The sequence below is a fragment of the Copidosoma floridanum genome, unplaced genomic scaffold (assembly GCF_036245765.1).
Source record: "Copidosoma floridanum isolate Cflo_tuat_1 unplaced genomic scaffold, Cflo_Japanese_pri ptg000016l, whole genome shotgun sequence".
Lineage (NCBI taxonomy): Eukaryota > Metazoa > Arthropoda > Insecta > Hymenoptera > Encyrtidae > Copidosoma > Copidosoma floridanum.
In genome coordinates this window covers 3,095,886-3,112,019 of record NW_028321893.1, presented here as the reverse complement: position 1 = coordinate 3,112,019, position 16,134 = coordinate 3,095,886, and positions in this window count along the sequence as shown.

Genomic DNA, 16,134 nt, shown 5'->3' with positions numbered 1-16,134 from the left:
TCAATTTTATTATTTTAATCATCATTGTCATTATTATTATTATTATCATTTTTATGGTTATTATCTACTTTATTATAATTATCATTTTTATCATCATCATTATCATCATCATCATTATAATCATTATCAACATCATCTTTAACATCATAATCATTATTATCAACATGATCTTTGTTAATAGTTTATTAATTACTGTCAATGTTTGAAAAGCATTATTATCATTCTTATAATCATCGTTAACATTGTCATTATTGTCATTTTTATTATCAATATTATTGTTGTAATAATGATTATTATTAATATAATAGTCATTGTCATCATTAGCATAAAAATTATTCTCATCATTATTATGAACGTCATTTCTAAAAACATTATTATAATTACTATTATCAAAATCATTATTGTCAACATTATAATTGACATTAATAGTATCGCTTTGTTTATCCTTATCATCATTATCATTAGCATAAGCATTATCACCATTATTATTAATATCAGCATTATCATTTTTAGTATAACAATTATTCTTATTTTTATTATTATCATTATAATTATAATTACTATAATTCTTGTCATTATTGTTTTAGTAATTATTATTATTTTAAATAACACCATTATTATTATTATTATAAGCAACCTTATTATCATCACCATCAACATTATTATTATCATTATTATCACGAGCATTATTAATACATTCTCTATCATTAATATTATTATTATTCAAGTCTTCACCATAATAATAAGTATAATTGTTATTGTTGTTATACTATTTATTAGCATAAGACGTATTATCTTTATAATAATGTTTTTAATTATTATTATTATTATCATCATAATCATCATTATTATGGTCATCATCATCATTATCATTATCATCGTTATAATGAGTATTACTATCATCAACATTAGATTTATTACTTTCACTTTTATAAAAACCACTACAATCCTTGTAAACAATTGTTATTATTTTAACCTACTTCATCATTATCATAATAATCTTGATCATCAGTATCATTATTATCATCATCAATATTATCATCATTATTGTCATTATCATGATTATCCTCATCATTGTTTTTATTATTATGATGAATATTATTATTATTATCATCATTATCATCATCATAATTATTATCACTATTATCATTTTTAGCATTATCATCATCATCATTATCGTCATTATCATTGCCGTTATAATAATTATCATTATAACTATCACGATCATAATTATTATTATAATAATTATTATCTTTATTGTAATCATTATTATCATTTTCATCATCATTATAATCTTTGTCAACATCATCATTATTATCATTATCATTATCATCATTTTTATTATTAATATAATTATCACTATCGTCATTATTATGATTATTACTATTATTATTATTTTTATGGTCATAGTTCATTATCATTATTATTGTAATAAATCTTATTGTTATTATTGCCCTAATTAGAATCTCTGTTATTATCAGTATCATAATAATCGTTGTTATTAGTATTATTGTCATTATGATTATAATTATCATGGCTACTTTTCAACACAAATAAGTATCATTAATATTATTAGCAAAATCACTATAACCAGTATATTTATTATAATCCAATTAAAAATTATCAACACTTCTATAGAAAATTGTATAATAAACAGTAAAATTATTAGTATTATCATTTTACCTGTGAATCTATTACCATTCTTATCGTTGTAACTATTACTGTTATCCATATCACTATTGTTTTTTTAATTATTATTATTTTTATTATTATTATCATTATCATTATTAGCATTATTATCAACATCATTTTTATCATCACTATTATTATTATTATTATTATTATTAATGTTATTATCATTATTATCATCATTATTATCAAGATTATTAATATCATCATAATTATTATTATCAACTTTGTTATTATAATCATTACTGTCGTTATCATTATCATGAGCATAATTATGAAAATCGTCATTATTATCATTATTATTATTACTATCATTATTGTTATTATTATCATTATCATTAGTTTTATCATTGATATTATTATTATCGATATTATTATTATTATTATTGTTATTATTATTACAGTCATTATTATTATCATAATTATCATAACCATTGTTATCATTAACATTATTATAACTATTATTATCATTATTATTATTATAATTATTATTATTATCATTATTATCATTATTGTTTTTATCATCATCATTATCATTATTATCATTATCATCGTTATTAATATCATCATTATTATCATTATTATCATCATTTTTATACTTATTATTAGTATTATTATTGTAATTATTTTTAATATAATCTTTTTTTTTATTATCATTATAATGTTCATTATTATTTTAATTATAATTATTATCATTATAACCATCAGTATCGTAACCACAATCATCAGTAAAATTCTCATTATTATTACTATCATGATCTTTATTACCAATATCATCATAATCATAATTATCATTAAAATCATTATCATTATTGTCATCATCATTATCATTATTATTTTTATTATTATTATTACGATTATTATTATTATTAATATAATTATCGTTATTATTATTTTTTTTATTATGATTATCATCAAGATCATTATTCATATCATTATTATCGTTCTTAAAATTATTGTTATAAGAAATATAATAACTATCATTATCAATATCATTATTATTATTATTATTATTATTATTATTATTATTATTATTATTATTATTTTTATCATCATCATTATTGTTATCATTATTAATATCATTATCATCATCATTACTATCATTATTATTATCATTGAGATCATTATTATTATTATCATTAACATCACCATCATTATTATTATTATTATTGACATTCTTATAAACATTTACATTGTTATCATTGTCATCTTTATCATCGTTATTATTATTATTATTATTATTATTATCATTATTATCATTATCATTTCATAAATACAAGCAACATTATCATAATCATTATTATCATTATAATTATTAATATCATCTTCATCATTATTATTGTTTTTATTATTATTATTAAAATCATCATTTATATTATCATAATTATCTTTAATTTTATTACGATCTCTATTATTTACATTATTATAATTTTTTTCTTATTATCGTCTTAATTATAATGATTATTATTATTAACATTGTCATTATTCTCATCATGACTATTATTATTATTGTTTTTATTATCATCGCAAATATTATTATCATTATTATCATTATAATTATTTTTAGTATCATTATTATTAGTATTATTATTATAATTATTATCACTATAATAGTTATTATTATAATTATCGTTATTTCTATTAATTTTAGTATTATTAATGATATAAGCATAATAACTTTAACCAGTATATTTATTATAAACCTGTTAAAAATAATCACGAGTACTATAGGAAATTAAATTAAAATAATTATAATTAAAATGATTTTTATTATATTTATTAATCTATTACCATTAACATCATTATAACTATTACTGAAATCGTTATAACTATTGTCTATATAATCATTATCATTATACTTATGATTATTATTATTATTATCATCATCATCGTCATTATCATCATAATTATTATGATAATTATTATAATTATTATTATTATTATTATTGTTATTATTATAATTATCATTATTATCATCATCAATATTATCGTTATTCTTATTATAAATATCATAATTATCATAATTATCATTATCGTTATCATCATCATCAGTAAATCTTATATTATTTTTATAATAAACATTTTTATTAATAACATTATTATTGTCATTAACATTATCATTAACATTATTATGATTATAATAATCATTAGTATTATTTCCATCATCTCTATTCTTATCATTATTATCATATTTATTAATATTATCATTATCATCATGATTATTATGATCATCATTATGATTGTTATAATCATCTTTATTATTAACATTATCATTATCATTATTATAACCATCTTTATTATTATTACCATAATCATCGATTTTATTATAATTATTAAAATCGTCAGTATTATCATTTCTACTATCATGATTATTATCATCATAATCATTATCATTAATATTAGGATTGTTATCATCATCATTATCCACATTATCATCATCATTATTATTATTATTATCATTATTGTTAATAATATTATTGTTTTTATCATTATCTTTATTTTGATCATTTTTATTATTATTATCATTATAATCATTTTTATTATCATCAGTATCATTATTATTATCATCATCATGATAATCATTATTATTATCGTCATTATCAAGTTTATAATTATCATCATCATTATTTTAATAAATATTTATATAGTCATCATTATGATTATTGTTTTTATCATTAATTTTATATAAATATATTCATTTCTATCCGAACAAAAATTATAACAACTTCTATAAAAAATTGTATAGCAATAATACTTATTACTATCATTATCATTATATTTTTAATTCTAATACTTGTTGTTTTTTCATAACTATTACTTTAATTGTTATAACAATCGTCTTTAATATTATTATTATTATTATTATTATTAGTATTATTATTATTATTATCACTATTATCATCATAATCAACATTATCTTCATCATAATCATAATCATTGTCATTTTTATCATCATCAACATAATTATCAACATTATTGTCATTTCTATTATTATTATTATTATTATTATTATTATTACTTTTATCAGAATTATCATTATCATTATTATCATCATTATCATCATTATCGTAATTTTTAATATCGTCATCAGAGTCATTGTTTTCATTATCATTATCGTTATTATAATCATTGCCAGCACTATCATTATCAGACATTCTTTTATCATGAGTGTCATGATAAGCCATGTCATAAGTATCATTGTCAACATAATTATATTTTAATTATAACTATTGTAAGTATCATCATTAGTATCAGCATAAGTACTATGACCAGTAAATTCATTATTATTGAAATAAAAATAATTACGACTACTCTAGAAAATTGTAGAAAAAAAAAAATAATTATTATTACTAGCATAATATTTTGTGTTCTTTTACTATTTTAATTATTAATACTATTACTATAGTTGTTATTTCTATTGACTATTATATTATTATAATTATCATCATTATCATTATTATTATTATTATCATTTATATGGTCATTATCTACTTTATTATTATTATTATTTACATCATTATCATTATCATCATCATCATCATCATAATTATTATCAACATCATCTTTAACATCATCCTCATTATTATCAACATGATCTTTGTTGATAGTTTATTAATTACTGTCAATGTTTACAAAGCATTTTTATCATTTTCATCATTATCGTTAATATTGACGTTATTGTTATTTTTATCATCAATATTATTGTTGTTATAATGATTATTATCAATATTATAGTCATTGTTATCAGTAGCATGATAATTATTCTCATAATTATCAAGAACGTCATTTCTAAGAACATTATTATTATCACTATTATCATAATCATTATCATCAACATTATTATTAACATTAATATTATCGCTTTGTTTATCCTTATTACCATTATCATTAGCATAAGCATTATCACTATTATTATTATTATCAGCATTATTATTTTTAGTATAACAATTATTCTTATTTTTATTATTATCATTATAATCATAATTACTATGATTCTTGTCAATATTGTTTTAGTTATTATTATTATTTTTAATTACACTATTATTTTTATTATTAAAAGCAACCTTATTATCATCACCATCAACATCATTATTATCATTATCATCACCAGTATTATTTATACATTCTCTATCATTAACATTATTATTATTAAAAACTTCATCATAATAAAAAGTATAATTATTATTGTTGTTATACTAACTATTAGCATAAAACGTATTATCTTTGTGATAATGTTTTTAATTATCATTATTATTATCATCAATATCATCAATATTATGGTCATCATCATCATCATCATTAACATTGTTATAATGAGTATTACTATCATCAACATTATATTTATTACTATCACTTTTATAAAAAACACTATAATCCTTATCTACAATTGTTATTATTTTAACCTACTTCATCATAATCATAATATTCTTGATCATCAGTATCATTATTATCATCATCAATATTATCATCATTATTGTCATTATCATGATTATCCTTATCATTGTTATTATCATTATCATGACTATTATTATTATCATCATTATCATCATTATAATTATTATCACTATTATCATTTTTAGCATTATTATCATCATCATCATCGTCATTATCATTGCCATTATAATAATTATCAGTATAACTATCACGATCATAATTAATATTATAATTGATATTATCTTTATTGTAATCATTATCATCATTTTCATCATTATTATAATCTTTGTCAACATCATCATTGATATCGTTATCATTATCATCATTTTTATTATTATTATAATTATCACTATTGTCATTATTATTATTATTATTATTATTATTTTTATTGTCATAATTTTTTATCATTATTATTGTAATTGATCTCATTGTTATTATTGCGCTTATTAAAATTTCTGTTATTATCAGTATCATAATAATTGTTGTTATTAGTACTAGTGTCATTAAAATTATTATTTTCATAGCTACTCTCCAACACAAGTAAGAATCATCAATATTATCAGCAAAATGACTATAACCAGTATATTATATATGATCCAGTTATAAATTATCGACACTACTATAGAAAATTGTATTATAATCAGTAAAATTATTAGTTTATTATTTTACCTGTAAATCTATTACCATTCTTATCGTTGTAACTATTACTGTAATCCATATCACTATTGTTTCTTTAATTATCATTATCTTTATCATTATTATTATTATCATTATTAGCATTATTATCATTATTATAATCATCATCACTACTATTATCATTATTATTATTATTATTATTATAATTATTATTATTATTATTGTTATTATTATTATTATTATCATTATCAACAAAATTATCATTATCATCATTATTATTACTATCAACTTTGTTATTATAATCATTACTGTCGTTATTATTATCATGAGCATAAATATGAACATCGTCATTATTATCATTATTATTATCACTTTCATTATTGTTATCATTATCATTATCGTTAGTTTGATTATTAATATTATTAGTATCGATATTATTATTATTAGTTTATTATTATTATTATAAGAGTCATTTTTATTATCATAATTATTATTACAATTGTTATCATTAACATTATTATAACTATTATTATTATGATTCTTATTATTATAATTATTACTATCATTATTATTATTATTGTTTTTATCATCATTATTCTTATTATTATCATTATTATCGCTATTAATATCATCATTATTATCATCATTATTATCATTTTTATACTAATTATTATCATTATTATTGTTATTATTATTAATATAATCATCTTTTTATTATCATTATAATGTTTATTATTGTTATGATTATTATTATTATTATTATTATTATGATTATTATTATTATTATTATTATTATTATTATTATTATTATTATTATTATTATTATTATTAATATTATTATTACCATCAGTATCGTTACCATAATCATCATTAAAATTCTTATAATTATTACTATTATTATCTTTATTACCAATATCATCATCATCATAACTATCATTTAAATCATTATCATTATTGTCATCATCATCATCATTATTTTTATTATTATTATTACTATTATTATTATTATCTATATAATCATCGTTATAATTATCTTTTTTATTATAATTATCATCAAGATCATTATTTGTATCATTATTATTATTCTTAAAATTGTTGTTATAAAAAATATAATTACTATTATCATTATCAATATCATCATTATTCTTATCATAATTATCATTATTATTATCATTATCATTATTATTATCATCATTATCAGTATCACTTTTATTATTTTTATCATTATTATCCTTATCATTAATATTATTATTGTCATTATGATCACCATCTACATTATAATTATTATTGTGATGATCTCTATTATTATCAACATTATTATCATAATCATTAACACTATTATTATTATCATTATCATTATTATCATTATTATTATCATTACTATCGTCATTTTTATTGGCATTATCATTATTATTATGATCATTATAATCATGATTATAAACAAAATTATTAATATCATTATTATTATTAACATAATTATTATTTTTATTTTTATCATCATTATTATTGTTATCTTTATTATCATTATTATCATCATCATTACTATCATTATTATCATCATTGAGATCATTATCATCATTATTATTAACATCACTATCATTATCATTATTAGTATTGACATTCTTATGAACATTTACATATTCATCATTGTCATCTTTATTATCATTATTATTATTATTATTATCATTATTATTATTATCATTTTCATAAATATAAGCAATATTATTATAATCATTATTTTCATCATAATTATTAACATCGTCTTTATTATCATTATTGTTATTATTATTACTATCAATATAATCATCGTAATTATTTTTTTTTTATTATAATTATTATCAAGATCATTATTTATATCATTAATATTATTCTTAAAATTATTGTTAAAAGAAATATAATTATTAGTATCATTATCAATATCATCATTATTCTTATCATAATTATCATTATTATCATCATTATTATTATTATCATCATCATTATCAGTATCACTTTTATTATTTTTATCATTATTATCCTTATCATTAATATTATTATTGTCATTATGATCACCATCTACATTATAATTATTATTGTGATGATCTCTATTATTATCAACATTAGTATCATAATCATTATCACTATTATTATTATCATTATCATTATTATCATTATTATTATCATTACTATGGTCATTTTTATTGACATTATCATTATTATTATGATCATTATTATCATGATTATAAACAAAATTATTATTATTATTATTATCATGATTATGAACAAAATTATTCTTATCATTATTATTATTAACATAATTATTATTATTATTTTTATCATCATTATTATTGTTATCTTTATTATCATCATTATCATGATCATTACTATCATCATTATCATCATTGAGATCATTATCATCTTTATTATTAACATCACTATCATTATCATTATTAGTATTGACATTCTTATAAACATTTACATCGTCATCATTGTCATCTTTATTATCATTATTATTATTATTATTATCATCATTATTATCATTATCATTTTCATAAATATAAGCAATATTATTGTAATCATTATTATCATCATAATTATTAACATCGTCTTTATCATTATTATTGTTATTATTATTATTATTATAATCATCATTTATATCATCATACTTATCTTTATTTTCATTACGATCTCTATCATTTACATTATTATTATTGTTTTTTTATTATCGTCTTAATTATTATGATCATTATTGTTAACATTATCATTATTCTCATTATGACTATCATTATTATTAGTATTATTATCATAATTATCATTACTGTGATAGTTATTATTATGATTATTATCATTTCTATTAATTATAGTATTATTAATAATATGACCATCAAAACTTTAACCAGTATATTTATTATGAACCTGTTAATAATAATTACGAATATTATGAAAAATTAAATCAAAATACTTATAATTATAATGAGTATTATTATATTTATTAATCTATTACCATTTACATCATTATAACTATTACTGGAATCATTATAACTATTGTCTATATAATCATTATCATTATAATTATGATTATCATTATTATTATCATCATCATCGTCATCATCATCATAATCATTATGATAATTATTATAATTATTATTATTATTATTGTTATCATTATGATGATCATTGTTATTATCATCAATATTATCATCACTCTTATTATAATTATCATTATAATCATAATTATCATTAGTATTATCATTATTATCAGTAAATCTTATATTATTTTTATTATAAATATCCTTATTATAAACATTATCATTGTCATTAACATTATCATTCACATTATCATGATTATAATAATCATTATTATCATTTCCATCATCTTTATTTTTTTTAGTATTATCATATTCATTAATATTATCATTATCATCATAATCATTGTTATGGTTATAATAATCATTATTATTAACATTATCATTATTATTATTATTACTATCTTTATTATTACCATTATCATCATCATCATCATCATTATCATCGTCATCATCATTGTCATGATAATAATTATTATTATATTTATTACCATCATAATTATTCTTATAATTGTTATCATCTTTATTATTATCGTAATTATCATTATCATTATTATTATAGTCTTAATCAATATCATTATTTTTAGGATTTTCATAGTTATTACAATTATTATTACTATTATTATTGTTTTTATTGTCAATATTATTACTATTATTATCATTTTTATCAATGTCATCATCATCATTGTTATCAATATTATTGTTTAATTCAGTATCATCATTTTTAAAATTATTATGATTATTATCATTGTCATTATTGGTATCCTAATTAACAATCTCATAGTCATTATTTATTATTATTATACTTGTTAGTATTATCAGTGTTATAATTGTCTTTAATAAAATTTCTGTAATTATCAGTGTCATAATAATCATTGTTATTAGTATGATTATTATTATATGATCATGATTTTTATAATTACTTTTCTACACAAATAAGTATTATTGATTTAAGAAGCATAATTACTTTAACCAGTATATTTATTATAATCTAGTTCGAAATTATCATGACAACTATAGAAAATTGTATTTTAATCAGTATAATTATTAAAATTATCATTATATTTGTACATCTATAACTATTTTTATCATTATATTTGTTAGTGTAATCGTTATTACTATTGTCTATATTATTATCATCATTATTATCATCATTATTATAATTATCATTATCATTATTATTAACATCTTTATTATCGTCACTATCATTATTATCATTTTTATGGTTATAATTATTATTATTATTATTATTATTTTCATCAGGATTATCATAATTATTATTGTTATTATTATCAACATCATTATAAAAATCATTATCATCATTATTATTATTTATATCATAATTGTTAATATTGTCATTATAATAATTATTAATATTATTATGGTCATAATTATTATTATCATCATTATTATTTTTATTTCTATCATTATCATCATCATTATTATTATTGATATTAATATGATCATTATAATCATCATTACTATAATCATTAGTATTACTATTATCATCGCAAATTTCATCATCATTATTATCGTTATAATCGTTTTTTATAATTATTATTATAAACATTAATATAAAAGTTATTTCAAGTATTATCATCATAATTATTATCACTATAATAAATGTTATTATAAGTATCATTATTTTTATTATTATCATTTACAGTATTATCTCTAATATTATTATTTTTCTTAACATTATTATCTAAATCGTTATAAGTTTAATCTTAATTTTTTTTTTTATTATTAAAATTATTATTTTCAGTACTATCATTAACATTATTATCATTATTATTGTCAATATCATAGTTATAATTTATCATTATTGTTATTGTTATCATTATCATCATTATTATTGTCATTATTATAGTTATGTATTATTATTATTACTATTGTTATCATTATCATTGTTATTATTGACATTATTAAAATTTCTGTTATTATCATTGTCATAATGATTATTGTTATCGGTATGATTCACGTTATGATCATTATTCTTTATGCTACTTTTTTACATAAATTAGTATTGTTAATAATATAATCATAATAAATATAACCAGTATATTTATTATGATCTAGTTAAAAATAATTATAACAACTATAAAAATTTGTACTAGAATTATTTCATTTATTATGATTATCATTACATCCACGAATCTATTTCTAATAATTTAATAATCATTATCATTATCACTATTGTCTACACTATAATCATTATTATCATCCTTATCATCATTGTAATTATCATCATCGTTGTCATCATCATCATAATAATTATTATTATTATTTTATAACTACTATAATCATTATTATTATTATAAATATCATTATCCTTTTATTTATTATTATCATCATTATCATCATTATTATGTTTATCATAATTATCATCATTATCATTATTATTATTATCATAATTATCATTATTATCATAATTTTAAACATTATTTTTATAAGCAATACCATAATTGTCATTATTATTTTTATAATCATTTTTATTATATTTATTATGATTATTATGAGCATTATTATTTCTATCATCATCATTATTATTATCAGCATTATTTTTATCACTTTTATCATCATTATTATAAACATGATTGGCATCATTGCAAGCATTATTATTATTATTATCATTATCATTATCATCATTTTCATAGTAATTATTATTATTATTATCATTAGAGTCATTATTATCATTATAATCGTAATTATTATTATTATTATTTTAAATATCTTTATTATTATTTTTATTATCATCATCAACATGAGTATAATTATCTTTATTATCATCATTGATATTATTATTATTAAAAATATTATCATTATAAACATCCGTATTATTATCATAATCATTATCAAAATTCTTCTTACCATTATTATTATTTTTTTTATTAATATTATCACCATCATTATCATTACCATTAGCATCATTATTATAAAAAATTTTACTATCATTGACATCTCTATTATAAGCATAATCATCATCAATATTATTATTATTCTGATTATTATTAACATAAATATTATCATTATTATTATTATCATTATCATTATTATTATTATTATCATTATTTTAAACATTATTATCATCATTATTTTAATCCTCATTATCATCATTATCAGTATTACAATTAGTATTTTTACCATCATTATCATTATTATTGTTATCATCATTATCATTATTATCATTATCTTTATTATCATTATCATCATCATTGTCATTATCATCATTATCAGCATTATCATAACAATAATATATATTATTATAATTATTATTATGTGTATTCTATTATTATAATCATTATTATCATTATTATGATCATTTTTATCAACATCATCATCAGTGTCATTATTATTATCATCATGATATCAACTATTATCATCGTCATTGTCATTACCATCATTATTATTATCATTAAAACTATTTTTATCATTATTGTCATTTGTAATATAAGCAATACCATTATGATCATTATAAGTATTATTATTGTTATTATCATTATTTTTTTTTCTTTTTAGTATCATTATGATCATTATTAATATCGTCTTTTTTACTATTGTAATTATAGTCATAGTTTAAATTATCATTATCGTTATTATTGTCATTGTCATAACCACTAATATAAGAATCACTATAGTTATCATTGTCATTTTAACATTATTATCATGATTATTATTATTATTATCATTATTATTATTATTGTCATAATTATTATCTTTCTTATTATCATTATCCTTATTATAATTATAATCATCATCATAATTATTATCATTAAAATCGTAATTAATATTATTATTATTTTAAATATCTTCAATATTATTTTTATTATCATTATCAACATTAGTATAATTATTATTATCATTATTATTAATATTTTAATTATTATTAATATTATCATTTTCAACATCCGTATTATAATCATAATCATCATCAAAATTCTTCTTATTTTTATAATTATTTTCTTTATTAATATTATCACTATCATTATCATAACCATTAGCATCATTATTATAAGGAATTATATTATCATTGACGTCTCTATTATAAGCATAATCATCATTAATATTATTATTATTCTAATTATTAACATAGTTATCATCATCATTGTTATTATCATTATCATTATCATTATTATCATCATTATTTTAATCATTATTATTATTATTATTAGTATTACAATTAGTATTTTTACCATAATTATCATTATTATTGTTATCATCATTATTATTATTATCATTATCTTTATTATCATTATCATCATCATTGTCATTATTATTATTGTCAACGTTTTCATTACAATAATATATATTATTATAATCATTATTATTTGTATACTATTATTATAATTATTATCATTAATATTATTATCATTATAACAATTTTTATTATTATTGTCATTTTTAATATAAGCAATACCATTATGATCATTATAATTATTATTATTGTTTTTTTCATTATTTTTATTTTTTTTAGTATCATTATGATTATTATTAATATCGTCTTTTTTACTATTATTATCAAAGTCATAGTTTAAATTATTATAATCATTTTTATTGTCATTGTCATTACCACCAATATAAGAATCACTATAGTTATCATTGTCAATTTATCATTGTTATCATGATTATTATTATTATTATCATTATTATTATGATCATAGTCGTCAAAATTATTATTATTATCATTATTATTATTATCAACATCATTATTATAAGCATTATTATCATTATTATTATCATCATTATGATTATTAACATCGTCATTATTATCATTATTATTATCCTAATGATCATTATTCTTATTATCATCATTATTATAATTTTTATCATCATTATAACTATCATTAATTTAATGATTATTATCATTATTTTTAGTAGAATTATCATCATTTTTACCATCACAATTGTTATTTTATCATTCTCTTCATTATTATCATTATTATAATCATTATTATTATTACTATTATTAATATTATTTTAATTATCATCATATTTATTATTATTTTCATTATTGTTATCGCAAATATTATGATCATTATTATTATTATAATCATTTTTACTATCATTATCATCACTATCATTATTATCAGAGTTACTATCAGCATTATTAGCATAATTACCATCACTTTAATGATTACTATTATAATTTTCATTATTTTTATTATTATCATTATCGACATTATCATCATCATTATCTTTATTAACATTATTATCATCATCATTATTATTTCTATCATTTTTAATTTTTTTTTTTTTTATTATTATTAATAGTATTAACATTATTATTATTATTTTCTTATTAAAGTTATAATTCATTATTATTATTATTGTTATTATGATCATTGTCATTATTGACATTATTAGAATTTCTGTTATTATCATTGTGATAATAATTATTTAATTGCTATTATTTACTTCATGGTCATCATCCTATATCCTACATCTTTACATAAATCAGTATTGTTAATGATATGTGCATAATTACTATGACCAGTACATGTATTATCATCGAGTTAAAAATTATGACGACTTCTATAGAAAAGTGTAAAAAAATCATTATAATTATTATGATTATCACTATATCCATAAATGTATTACCATTTGCATCAGTTAAACTATTACTGTAATTGTATATTATCATTATCATTATTATCATTATCATCATTATTATTATTATCATTATCGTCATCATTATTATAATCATTATTTCTAGCATCACTATAACCATTATTATCATTATCATTATTATTATTATTTCTAGTATTATCATGTTTATTAGATATATTATCATTATTATTATTATTATTAGTATTTTCGTCATTATCATCTTTATTAACATCATTATCATTAGCAATACCATCATTTCTAATTTCACCATTTTTATTACAATTAGCATTTTTATTCTTATTATCATTATTATCATCATTTCCATAATTATTATTATTATTATTATTATCCTTGTTATCATAGTCATTAATATTATAGTTATAAATTTCATTATTATTATTTTTATTATTACTATCAACATTAGTATCATTATTATTATTATCATAATCAATATTATTATTATTATCATTTTCATCATGAACATTCTTTTATCATTATCATTATTATCTTTTTTATCATTATCATCATTATTATAGTTATAATTAATATCACCATCATCGTATTTACTATCATTACTTTTATCTTTATTCTTATTATCATTATTATTTTTATAATCATCATTATTATCATAAAAATTGTCAATAATATTATTATTATTATTATTATATTTACTATAAAGATTATTATTACCATTTTTATCATT